Source organism: Phoxinus phoxinus, assembly GCF_949152265.1.
Source record: "Phoxinus phoxinus genome assembly, chromosome: 3".
Classification (NCBI taxonomy): Eukaryota; Metazoa; Chordata; class Actinopteri; order Cypriniformes; family Leuciscidae; genus Phoxinus; species Phoxinus phoxinus.
The window spans coordinates 11,611,453-11,624,874 of record NC_136878.1 but is presented as its reverse complement, the minus strand read 5'-3'; the positions used below and the strand labels follow the sequence as shown (position 1 = coordinate 11,624,874).

The window sequence follows — 13,422 nt, the reverse complement described above, 5'->3', positions numbered from 1 at the left end:
GGCATTTTACCGCCCCTTTAAATCTACAAAAAAACGGGGAAAAAAAGATTTGCTTCAAGTATATACCCAGCAAGCAATTTTGTGTTTAAAAGACGTATAATAGCCGTCCAAACACAGCCCTGACATCTAGGCTAAAACAAGGCAAGATTAGGGCTGTCAGTGAAAATGTAATAGATGTATAACCATATAGCTCAAGAATAGACGCACCAAACACCTTGTAATCACAGTTGACTTTGCTTAAATGATGGAATATCATACATCTCGCAAGTTATTTTGGCAAAAATGACATGTAGCCTAACCAAGTTCAAGGTTATTTTGGCTAGAGGTTACTCATAGCCGGACTATATCGGGTCTATAGTTAACCTAGATGGTGAAATGACGGCTATTGCTTGCTGGGTAATAAATAATTGAATTCAACATGCAATGCATTTTTCACAATACATATTCTAATAGCTCAGAAAAAAGAATAGTGCTTTGCAAACTCTGCAGTAAGCAATCCAAAGGCCACAGTAACCAAATCGTACACACACACACAGAGAGAGAATTTTCTTTTTTGGAGTGAGCTATCCCTTTAAGAGTACCCAACTGAAGAGCTTCCTTCCACTTCTGGTGGCTAATTTATGAGTAATGTCCACAGAATGAAGATGGAGTCACAGATGCTGACAGCTGGCCAGATGTATCTTTTAGAATCTAAGTGTCACTCACTCCAGATCCAATTATAGCCTGCAGCTGTGAACGGACAAACAAGCGACTCCAGTTTATTTCAGCTTCCAGTCAATCAATGTGTCTCATTGTCTACAGACCCTGATTCACCGTCTTTTACGTCAAGGTAAAAAAAGAAAAAGAAGCAGACTCCTCAATCAATGGGAATGGAATGGGCCGCAACACCGACATTAGCTAAATATTTAGAAAGACTCACTCATTGACTGAGAAGGAGAGCTCACACAATGGGATCAGACACTTTTTTGTCTTCTAGTTTGTTTAGATTAACCGAGGACAAAAATTTTATCAATCATTCTAAAGCTGATATCACAGCATGACAGAGAGGTCAAGAGGATCACAGGAATTGAATCAATCTAGTCAACAAGCAGCTGATTTCCACATGAGAGCTCTGGAATTTAAATATTTCTATATGGGTCGGTTTTCTCTTCAACTGCTCTGCGTGTAAGATTATAGTTTGGACTCAACGCTCCAAGTCAAAATACTTCTGCGCTTTCCTCTAATAGTGCGTAGAAGCCAACAAGGGTTATCAGTCTAACAAAATTACAGTCTAATATCATTATTCTGATTAGACAAGTATAATCTCTCCGTCCATCTCTCTCAGGGTAAGGGATATCTCTCCCTCTGTTTTGCAGATGGAGGGCAGATGGCTGCTGCTTCACTGATGGCAAATTTCCATTTCCTTAAGGTCAACAACTCACTGCCACAAAACAGGCAAAAGAGCTCCGATAAACACTCAGTATTTGCATTTAAAATAAGGTTGAAGAGGGTCAGGCTGAACCGCATTGACTGCCTTTCTGCTCAAGAGATCAGGAAGAGAATCCAAAACACAACATAAACTGTCACTTTTCATTATGCATCCATCCAAACGTGTGGTTTCTGATTCATCAGGAGTGATTATTGTGGGATGTGGACATATGATTTGAAGAATATTTTGGCACTGTACAGTATGCTGGCCTGTATTGGAGGCTGTTTCTGTTGGCTATATTTCAAAACTGACAATCAATCAGATTGGACTTTGGAAATCTTTGAGGAGAAAAGGTAATGGTAATGTTCAAAAGTGTGTAATTTAATTTCTCATTATCTTCGAAGATGATAGGTCACAGTCACATATATCATTTTTGTGAGGGAAAAGGTGGTTAACTTGAGATGCTAATAAAGTGAGGCTAAATATTCTTCAACTACTGATCTATAATTCCTATTTTCGACATACTGTACTATCATTCCTATACTTTCAATCCGTCAGTTACCACGTTAAAAATTATGAAGTAATTAAAAACTATACAACATGAGGCAATTAAAAGAGACAGAATGTGTGTGTGTGTGTGTGTGTGTGTGTGTGTGTGTGTGTGTGTGTGTGTGTGTGTGTGTGTGTGTGTGTGTGTGTGATATCGGCCAAAAGTTTTTAATAATTACGTTTTTTTTTTTTACTGTTTTTGACTCTTATGCTCACCAAGGCTGCATTTATTTGATCAAACATATTGTGAAATATTATTCAAATTTAAAATAACTTTTTAAAAGATATTTAAAATGATCCTCTGAAATGATTATGATATGCTGGTTTGGTGGTCAATTATTATCAATTGTTACTGGTGCTCAATTAATATAATGGTTCTTATAAGTATCAATGTTAAAAACAGTTTTTGCTGCTTACTTGTTTTTGTCGAAACTGATTTAAAAAAAATCTGAATTCTATGACGAATAGAAAGTTCAACGAATAGCATTTCTTTGAAATAGAAATCTTTTGTAACATTATAAATGTCCTCACTGTCACTTTAGATCATAGTGTGTCCTTGCTGTATAAAATAGTGAAATGTATTTGTTCTAAAGATAACTGATATGTTCATGAGATTCACTTTTTTTTTAGCTTGTAAAAATTGTTAAGCAGAAAGCATTTACAAAGTTCTTCTTTTAAACTATGTATGCGTTTTCTAAAATAATATTGAAATCAACCCCAAACCCACTTTAAAGGGATAGTTCACCCCAAAATGCTGTCATCATTTACTCAATTTTCCCATACAACAATGTAAGCCTCTGATAAACTACCATATTCGATGTATCGTTGGAGAAACTAAACAACTAGTCACAACTGTTTCCCGAAAACATAACATGGTCGCACCTCTGTCGTTTGAACCACATTGGTTCAACAATATAAAGCTGTCATTGACGCAGGTGAAGGAGTAATAACTTCTGCTAATTAATCTTTTTGAGATCTCCGAGATGCTGTTTTAACGAACATGGCACCTGATGACTACTTCACTGTTTTTGTTCCACATCATTTTGTTTTATTTGACGATCGATTCATAGCGGGTTCCCTCATACGCCATACTCCAGTGTTCACTCTTATAAAATGGAGCTGATTGTTGACACATTAAAATATATAGATTCATATATATATATATATATATATATGCTTATTGTGCCCAAGAGTAAGATCTATTTACGTCCACATGTCATTTAACGAGAAACTATGCTTCTAACCACAGCTTGAGAGCTGTAGTTCCAATGTAAATTTGTGATGCTGTTTGCGAATGTTGGTTAGAACTATGGTTTCAGGAAATGCCAAATCGTTGGTAACAACAGAACTTCCGACCATAGTAAAGATGCTGTATGAGTTTCTTTCTTCTGTTGAACACGAAAGATATTTTTAAAATTTTTGGTAGCCAGACATTTGATGGCACCCATTGATTTCCATAGTATTTGGCTACCATGTACTGTCTGGTTACCAACATTCTTCTAAATATCTTCTTCATGCTCAACAGAGGAAAGAAACTCATAAAGATTTGGAACAATTCAAGGGTGAGTGAATGATGACAAAAGCTTCATTTTTGGGTGAACTATCCCTTTAACTTCTGCTGCTGGCAAAGCTATATCTATCCCAAGCCAGAAGGCTGGACAAATCAGTACAGAGGACTTTCCAAAGCAGAGCTTTCTGAAATTCATATCAACTTTGACAAGAACTCACACAGGCAGTTTATCAGAGTAAAGTCTGCCAAATATCAGACTTCTCCTTTTGTTCTCCACATGTGTGTCATCTTCAATAAACAAAAAGTGGAGCTACTCTGTCTCCTGCGAGGACATTTTAGCCACGGCTGTCTCAGAGTCATTGATTGTGACTAACGGTGGAGACAGTAATCCTGTGCAGGTACTAGATTGCAATGGCCCTGATCAATAGGCCCCGCACGAAGGGAGGTAATGCCCACAGCGGCGGCAGCATTCATCAAAAGGATAACAGGAACAAAGTCAACACTGCCCACAGTCTGTCTGCACAGCAACCCACTTGGAAGAACAAAGCATGTAAATACTTCATCTCCAAGAAATGTAAGTCTGTTCAGGGTGAGATTCAGTGAGGAAAGAACGAGGCGCATGAGGCTACGGAGGGTAAACAGAGAGAAAAGAGCTGAGTTGGGGAAACGTCTTTCAGTCCACATTCATTTATTTGACATACAGGCACTCGCTATATAGTGACTTATATCATCTCTCAGTCATATGCTACTGTATATCAAAGACATGTTGTCAAAACACAGTATGTTTCTTATTTTTTTCCCTCACATTCCCTTGCTTGACAGTGTTGAAATGGTTTCATATCTTCCAAATGTTATGGCTAAAAATTAATCAAAAGCTCATTTGTTTGCCATTCTCAATGTTATTTAGAGAAGAGAGAGATAATTTTTTGTCCCTGCACCAAACTGTGAACATTTTTCCAAGCGGAGTCAGATAAGATACCAATCAGTAGGCCAGATTGGTTTTCCAGTATCTGTGTGGAGATCAGAAGACGCATCAGTGAGATAATTTGCAAATGTTTCCTGTGACCTCCACACATTCAAATGGAGTTCTTGTTTCGGTGCTGTCTCGGGTGTCCGCAAGTTTACCCACAAACCCCAGAGCTTCATGCAGATGGGGACATATTAAAATTCACTGCAGCCCAGCAGTCAATACCACTCCATATTTTATGCCGTCTCGCCATCAATGAAAATCGTTCGTTTAGGATTTGTGAGTGAAACTCTGAGACAATCTAGCTTATAGATTGATATAGATTGACAGGTGATTTATTGATCCAAGAGAGAGGGGGGGATCAAGCAATGATGTAATTAATGTTTCATAAATCTCACCTAATCATTCAAATGTAAGAAGCACAGAGCAGAACTGTGACAAATAAAAATAACAAGACAGATAAAGAGATTATATTAAAAACACCCAGACTCAAACATTCACCTTCAGCTGAGAGAAAATGTCACGGAGAAATGATTAATCCTTTAATGTTGAATAAAAGAAATCGCTGTCCTTCTTTTTTTTGCTGTTAAAAGAGAATCTAGAAAGGCTCTTTTGGTCTGGTTTTCATCTTTTTGTTGTTTTTCCTTCTAATCATTTTCAAATTAAAAAAAGGCTCTTTTGATCTTAAAACCGTACATTTTAAATACTATTAATGAACGAATACATCAAATTAATGGAGCAATGTCACAAAAGCAAGAATGCTACTGTACTGAAAATCACGATTGTGAGTACAACTGTCCAAAAGAGAAGTAGTTAATATCTAATCATTTACATTTCACACAAAAATAGTAAACACACACACACTCACAAAAAAGATAAAACATTGTGGATGAAAGAACAATAAACAGTCTGTCTGGTACAACGTATATGAGAGGAGCGGAGCAACAACAAACAGTAAAACTTACTAATAATCTGTATCAGCTCTTGGAACGCCGCTAATTCGAGCACCGAGACTAACTGTTGTATAAAACAAAAAAATAAAAGATGCATTATTGTATATAAAATGAATATCAGAGCCCTTTTACTTTCACACAAAGTTTTCTGTTTACAGCTAAAGCAGCTTCTGTGAGTCATTCAATCATATTGATTGTCCTAAATACACTTATGTATGCTTCTTTCGTGTGGGTATGAATATGAATCGAAATGGCATTTGATTAATGCCGTGAAAATATGATTAAATGTGCGAATTCAATAATGCATCCACAGGCATGTTTAAGCCATCAAGAGGAAAGTTCTGGCACTCACGAATTACAGAGGGACCGCTAACTTTATGAAATGAAATAAAGGGACATTGAATTTCACCATGGAAACTTGACATTTAAATTTGATTGATGCGTTGTGAAGAAAATCATCAAACCATCACTTCTAAATGCCACAACGGGCAGTTTAACAGATGAGCCTGGGTGTATTTTGAAAGGTTTAAATTACATAATGCTTATCCGACAGGCACGGTGAAATACAAATAAAACCCGAATCTGGTACGTTTAGTAATAATGATGATGTTCCAATGTCTGCCCCCCATATGTGGCTTTTAGGTTCTAAATATCAAAAAGTGTCTAGGACACACTTTAATCAAAAATGTTCCCCAAGATCCCCTCTGATGTAGCTAGATCAGAGAACTCAGGCCAAATTTCTTTTAAGATATTTTTGTTTCTATTTGAGTTTTTTCTTTCCTCCTTTTTTTCTTTTTGTGATCAATTTTGTGACACGTAGGCTACTGTATATATCATGGACTGCACCATATTTACCAGTTCTTGCTGTGAGACTCTTCCACAACGCAATTGCATGCCCTCAAACACATCTGGGACATATTCCACGTGGTTTGACAATGATGCATCTTAAAGGGGTGGTTGATTATTTCACTTTTCTAACTTTAGTTAGTGTGTAATGTTGCTGTATGAGCATAAACAACATCTGCAAAGTTACGATGCTCAAAGTTCAAAGCAAAGGGAGATATTTGCTTTTAAAGAAATCGTTTTATAAGGACTACAACAAATGGTTCGTAGGGACTACACTACATTCCTGCCGGGTTAGTGACATCGCTAACCCTAAAATTTACATAAACCCAGCCCAGAACACGATTTACAGATTATCAAGACAGAATATGCTAATCAATGACTAAAAGATAACTCCACATCAGCAACATAAATTCATCAACTAACCATTCAGAAATGTCTTGTTGCATTCTACATGTTGTCACTTCTTCTTGAGTCTTCTCCATCATTGTCTGACATAAAAGGCTAAAAGTTTTTGAAATTTTTAGTGCATGTCTGTGTGAGGTAAGCTGTTGTAGCTCCGCCCTATGTGACGGGAGCAGCAGCTCATTTGCATTTAAAGGGACAGACACAAAAACGGTGCGTTTTTGCTCACCCTCAAAAAGTGACAATTTTAACATCCTAAAATATCTGTGGGGTGATTTGAGCTAAAACTTCACATACACACTCTGGGGACATCATAGATTAATTTTACATCTTGTGAAAAGGGCATTATACCACCCCTTTAAGGCCCTTTCACACTAAGCGTAACACAAAAGCTAAGCAAATTGCCGAAGAACGGTATATACTGAACACGAAATGATTGTCTTCAGTGAATTCACACTGACCGAAAATACATTTTCCCTCATTTATGTATCTCGTAGGTTTCTCATTTGGCTATAACCTCGTCCGCTGCACAACATACAACAGTAAATCGAGACAAATAAAGTTTAGTACTACACAGAAACCATCATCGAGTGCGTGTAATTACTTCCGACTGCGATCTAAAGTGGATTTTGATTAAATAATGGGCAGACGTGCATTATTATAGTGTTTTATAATAAACTGAATGCTACACCTGCTTAGCATTTCTCATGTGAGCAGCATTTCTTTCTTTATTCTTATAAAAAATACCCCAAACCGCATGAAAAACACATGTTTTTTTGGCTTTATGTTTCATCTGAAAGGTTTCTCTCAGTTGTTTATGTGCGGAACTCAAAACGAAGAAATGAACACAACGTCGTCATTCGGAAGGGCAGGAGTTATGATCACATAATATGATTGGACAGCTTTAGAGCAAATTAACTCTCTGACTCATAACAGACACACACGGAAGACAACATCGCTCTGTACGCTGTTTCAAACTCTTCAGATCGCATAATTCAGAGGAAGATGGATAGAAATGATAATCTGTATAAAGAACATGTAAGAAAAAAATCTGTTCTCAGACACCAATGATAACAAACATCCATTCTCTTCTCTCTTCCGGAATACTTTTCTTCTGTGTTTTCAAAACAGCGCCACCTCTCAAACCTTTGTGCAACAGCAGCGGCTCGGGTAAGCTCAAATCTAATTGGATTGGTTGTTTCATTGCGGGGCGACAGGGAAAAAAAACGAGACACTTGGTCGGAAAAAAAAATCTTGCTTTGTCACGATCCATAGGGATCTATTGTTTCAATTCAAGAGTGTCATTGCGATGTAGCCTACATTCGTGTCTCTTAATCGTGCTCAGCGTGAAAGGCCCTTTACATTACGGACATTGCAGTTTATTGTTCTGACCACATCTGCAGTCCTCGTATCTCCCTGCAGCAGGACTATGGCATTTTCACGCAGGTGATCTTCAGTAGAAATGTCTCTTTAGTGTTATTCTAACTGTGACCGTAATTGTCTATGGCTTGTAAACTGATAGTGTCTTAAGGAAAGTTCTACAAGTGGAAGTGCAATAATTGTTCATGGCACATTTAAAATGCATTAGAAACATTGTTTAAATCCTTTCCAATAAAGCTTTGTAAAAACTTATTTGGATTTTACAAAATTATCTTTAAAATACCAAAAAAAATGCAGTATCGTATTCTGAATTTTTTTTTTTTTTTTTACTGCGAATGTACATACTGTATATAACATCTGCTAACAATGTCACACATTAATGTCTGGGTAGACATAAGCAAACAGTTGGTAAGCAATCAGTTCTTGTAATCGACGTGTTGGATGCAGCAGAAACGGGCAGAAATAAAGATCTGAGCAATTTTGACAAGGGCCATATTGTATTGGCAAGGTGACTGGGTCAGAGTATCTCTGAAACAGCAGGGTTTGTGGGTTGCTCCCGGTCAGCAGTGGTGAGAATTTACCAACAGTGGTCCGAGGAAGAATAAACCACAAACAGTCGACGGGGTGTTGGGAAGGACAAACCACAAACCATCAACAGGCTCATCGACGCACAAGGGCAAGGAAGGCTATCCCATCTGGTCCAACAGAAGATCTACTGTGGCACAAGTCTAGCTAACTTTTAATGATGGTTATGGGAGGAATGTGTCAGAACACATAGTGCATCACTGCTGCGTATGAGGTCTGCATAGCCGCAGAACAATCAGACTAGTGCCTATGGTGACCCCTGTCCACTGTCGAAAGCACCTACAATGGGCATTTGAGCGTCAGAACTGGACCTTGGAGCAGTGGACGGTCACCTTCCTGTTCAGGGCAATGTTCTGCTGAGAAACCCTGGGTCTGGCCTTTCATGTGGATGTCAATTTGACATGTGCCACCTACTTAAACATTGTTGCAGACCAGGTACACCCCTTCATGACAATGATGTTCCCCGATGGAAGTGGCCTCTTTCAGCAGGATAATGCACCCTGCCACACTGCACACAACGTGTTGCCCTGGCCTCCAAACTCCCCAGATCTCAATTCAATTGAGCATCTATGGGATGTGTTGGACCAACAAGTTCAATCCATGGCGGCTTCACCTCACAACCTGCATGACTTAAAGGAGAACTATATAGGCTACTTTCCTGTAGCTCAACCAATAGAGCGTTGGTGCTTGCATCGCCAAGGTCATGGGTTCGATTCCCAGGGAAAGCAATAAGAAACTGATAAGAATGTAAATGTGTACTTTGAAATGCAATGTTAGTCGCTTTGGATAAAAGCATTGTATGCCAAATGTAAATATACAGTATATATATATATATAAACATTGTACAGTACAGTACAGGCGTGCTAAATAGAAAATAATTTACCAACAGTGAATGGTAGGCAGTTAGTCATAATGTTTTGGATCATCTGTGTATATCACAGATTGGACTGGAAAATAACATGGAGATAACATATAGATCAAACACCATAAATGGAAATAGTTTTTCCGGGAGAAAATAACAAATAATGAAGTATCCATCACATCACAAACAAGCGTTTGATTTTGTTTTGATACTTATAAACCTTTCATATAGTTTACCAAAGCCTAACATGCACTTGTAATGCCATGTGGAAATGGTTTTTGGTGCATTGCACAGATGGGATACTAACCTAAAAGCTATAAATGATAAACGAGAGGAATAGCAGAATTTCAAATGTCGCAGGGAGCAATCGGAGTGCTGATGTTCCCCTTTTTTTGAATGTACACACTGAGGTACAGGGCAAGGGCATTGAGAAATAGAGTACAGGTGCCAGATAGGGCCATAAAGCACATAATTCACATTAAAAAGAGGCTGTAAAAGCATTGATTGACTGCTGCTCCTGGTTTGCAGCCATGGGTGGAATTTATCAGATTGGATGAAACATGACAACAGCCGCACGAGTTTCCCTAGTCAGCAATTCTATTTATCAAAGCCCATGTAGAATTCTTAATTTACTTTTCATACTCATTTCCTAACCTCCCTCACCCCATCAAAGCGTCACTAAATCACTTTAAAACAGGGCACAGTACATACACACACACGTATACACATCGCCAGGTGCTGCAGTGTGTGATTTAAAGCTTTGATTCTGTTCAAACGACAGCAGAGGTTAGCCTGGAGCAGGCTCAGGCGATTCATCATTTCCTGCTTGATAAGAGGGGGATTAATACATTTAAAGCTTTGGTCGCCAGCAGTCATCCGTCTAAACGTGGCCTAATCCATTCAGGCTGCGGCTCCCCAGAGAACACCGCTAAACAGAGAAAACACCTGAAACTCAGATGTGAGAGTGGGTTGCTTACCTATTAAGGCGGGAAACAGGCATGCTGAGAGGCAACACTGCATTAAAGAAGCCCACGCTAAGGAAATCTCACGCTGGGCTGATCTCTACTCGATGGGGTATGTGATTCTAGAAAATGCCAGAATGCCGCCCTGTGGCTTTGGGCACCTTCGCTCGAGCAGCAGGGCCAGATGGAGTGAAGACCAGAGGTAAAGTTTGACCTAAATGCTGGAAAACGGGGGAAAAAAAAGAGAGCTTATGCCACCCTTCCACCCTTACTGTACAAAGCCATCATCCCAACAACCCCTATTTCGTTCCAAATCCAGGCCCGGGGCACTCGGGGGGGATTTTGAGTCCTCAAGGTAGCCCGCGGGAGCTCTGAACGCGCTCCAGCATCAGAATTCACAATTATGGCCTGTGTTTTTTCAGGACACTCCTTTTCTTTGCCCTAATAGCTCATAATGCATTCATTCCACACTTAATTTAACAGCCATGCCCATTTGTTCTCCCCTCGCTCGCGCACTCTCTCTCCCCCCTTTTTCCGCGTGTGCAAATGCGACGGCCGTGGAATGAAAGCGATCCATTATGCACATGTGTCTGAACAAGGCGACCTGTGTCACAGCTGGCTCTCTCTCTGCCTCTCTAATTTCAGTTTTATTGTGCACCGGACCGACCCCTGAATACACACTAAATACACACTTCCTGGACTGATGCATCTACGCAGAGAAACCGTAGATCTCTGAAAAAAAAAGAGAAAAAAAAAGAGGCCGGATCCAACCTGCAATTGTTACCCACCTCCCGCTGTACAGAAAAGCCTCCATTGTGCGCTAGAGAATAAGACCTAATTACTTTACAGAGGGAGCGGCTCTGGAGTCCATCGTAAAGCGTACTCTGACTTTTTCTTCCTATGTTTCCGAGCCCTCGGGGCCAGGCCGGCTCCAATTTGGAACAGAGCATTCGCATGCACCCGAGCTCGGTCTCATCTGCGAGGGCCGCTACCACATGACTATTGGCAGAATTTGGCAGAAATTATGAATAAGAAATTGCGCTGTAATTACTCTTACATTGTGAGGCTGAATTAGAGCCGTTTAGAGCTGTTTTGCCCAGGATTTTTCTTCACCAAGAGGCGCTAGCATCGTTACAACAAAGACTGTAAAAAAAAAAAAGCTACAATAAATAAACCATTGCCATATTAAAGTAATAGTTCTCCCCAAAATTGAAAATTCTGTCGTCATTTACTCATCCTCATTTCATTTCAAACCTGTATGAGTTTCTTATTTCTTATGTTATTATTTTAGTTTTAGTCATTTTAGTTTCAGTTAATTGCCAAGGCAACATTTTCAATGTTAATTACATTTAACAACACTGGAGTAAATTATGACAATTACATTTTTGGGTGAACTATCACTTTGAAGGACAGCTGATGATTTGACAGAAGATGAAGGTGTACATTATAAGATAACTAAATAGAAAATAATTTACTCTAATATATTGCAAAAGCAATCCACAAAGAAGAACATCAGTCCAAACAGTGAGAGACAGAGGATGAAAGGGCCCTTGATAAGTGACAGCGACTGTGATACATATTGTCTGAGATGACAGGATGAATGGCGACAGGATGAATGAGTGAAGGACAGCATAATGACAGGATGAATGAAGCAACAGAACTGATGGATTCAAATGAAGCCTGGCAGGCGCGATGGGGATTGACAGAGGAAAAGATGGACTCTTCCTCTTCCCTTCGGGGTAAAAATTACAGTGGCAATATTCTCCACCTTTAATATACACATTTATATATTTACAGATTTATAAGTACATTTGATCCACATTCTGTATGAATTATATAGTCGCTGCTCGTAAATTTCCATTGGCTCCCTGGGGACACAGTCCTGCAATGCAGTAAATGGATTGCGGCCCCTTTCTTATAAGACCTGATTCAGCCACACACTTAGTTCCATCAGCTGCATCTGCTTGACCTGCGGTTCGCTCACACTGGGGAAACGGCGCTCAGTCATTTACACAGCAAATGTTCTGTGTCCTGACCTCCACAGCACCGTCCATCTGACCAGTCACTGACAACACATTTCATCACTGTCTGAAACCACACATGCCCACAATTTACTTGAAAAACTTGGAATTGCCAACAGTGCTTGCTAATGCAATCATCACTATCATTATTGCTTATACTTTAGGGATTTGAATGAACAATTGATCATAAATATTAAATGTCTGTTTTTTTGTGCTATGATTATGAATTATTTTTCAGATCATGTGGTTTGTTGAAGTTCTTTTCTAAGCAATCAAACTTACTATTTTTACCCGCTGATGATAAAATAGGCTACCATAAAATTAAACTAAAAGACATGAGCAATTATATAGGGATGATAAGATCAAAGAAACTAGGTGGTGAGCTTATTTATAGGGCCAGTAAGCAATCACCTAGCAACTGATCAAAAATACCTAAACTAACTATACCAACCACACAGAAAACACTATAGCAAGCACTTAAAGGACAAGTTCGGTATTTTACACTTAAAGCCCTGTTTACAGACCGTATCTGATGAAATAGAACGGTTAAGATTAAAATTTGGACACATGCTCCTGTCCCGAGAATTTTAGTTTTATTTAGCGTTTGTGGACCTATTTTGGCAAACGCGTCACACCCAGATTCTTCCGTTGAGAGCTTGAATAATAGACACCAGTTGGTGGCGATAATGCACCTTTGCCGATTGCAAGCAAACCGCTGGCATTTCATTTAATACACAAAAGAAGCAGAAGAAGAAGCGGCGGAGGAATATCGTACCTCACACAGCACATTCAATACAATCAATGGAGTTGGACAAACACTACGATAAAACCTGTTGGAATGCATCTTTTTCAGCGTTTTTTTTTTGGGCCCGTATCAGTGAACACCCCTGACCACTCGGTGAGTTTCACGTCTTTGTAAACGAAAGTTTAATGTGTTTTAGGAAGGAATCTTCCAGTGGCCATAGACAACCATTGTG

General features: G+C 39.1%; 1 long non-coding RNA gene across 1 annotated transcript in view; it reads right to left on the bottom strand.

The window, feature by feature from the left end:
- The window catches only part of LOC306995930, a 31,981-nt gene extending 21,421 nt beyond the window's left edge, over nt 1-10,560 (bottom strand). The window contains exon 1 of the long non-coding RNA XR_013796951.1: nt 10,440-10,560. This is a non-coding gene — a long non-coding RNA (uncharacterized lncRNA). The remainder of the gene's footprint in view (nt 1-10,439) is intronic.
- Between the last annotated feature and the right edge of the window lie 2,862 nt (nt 10,561-13,422).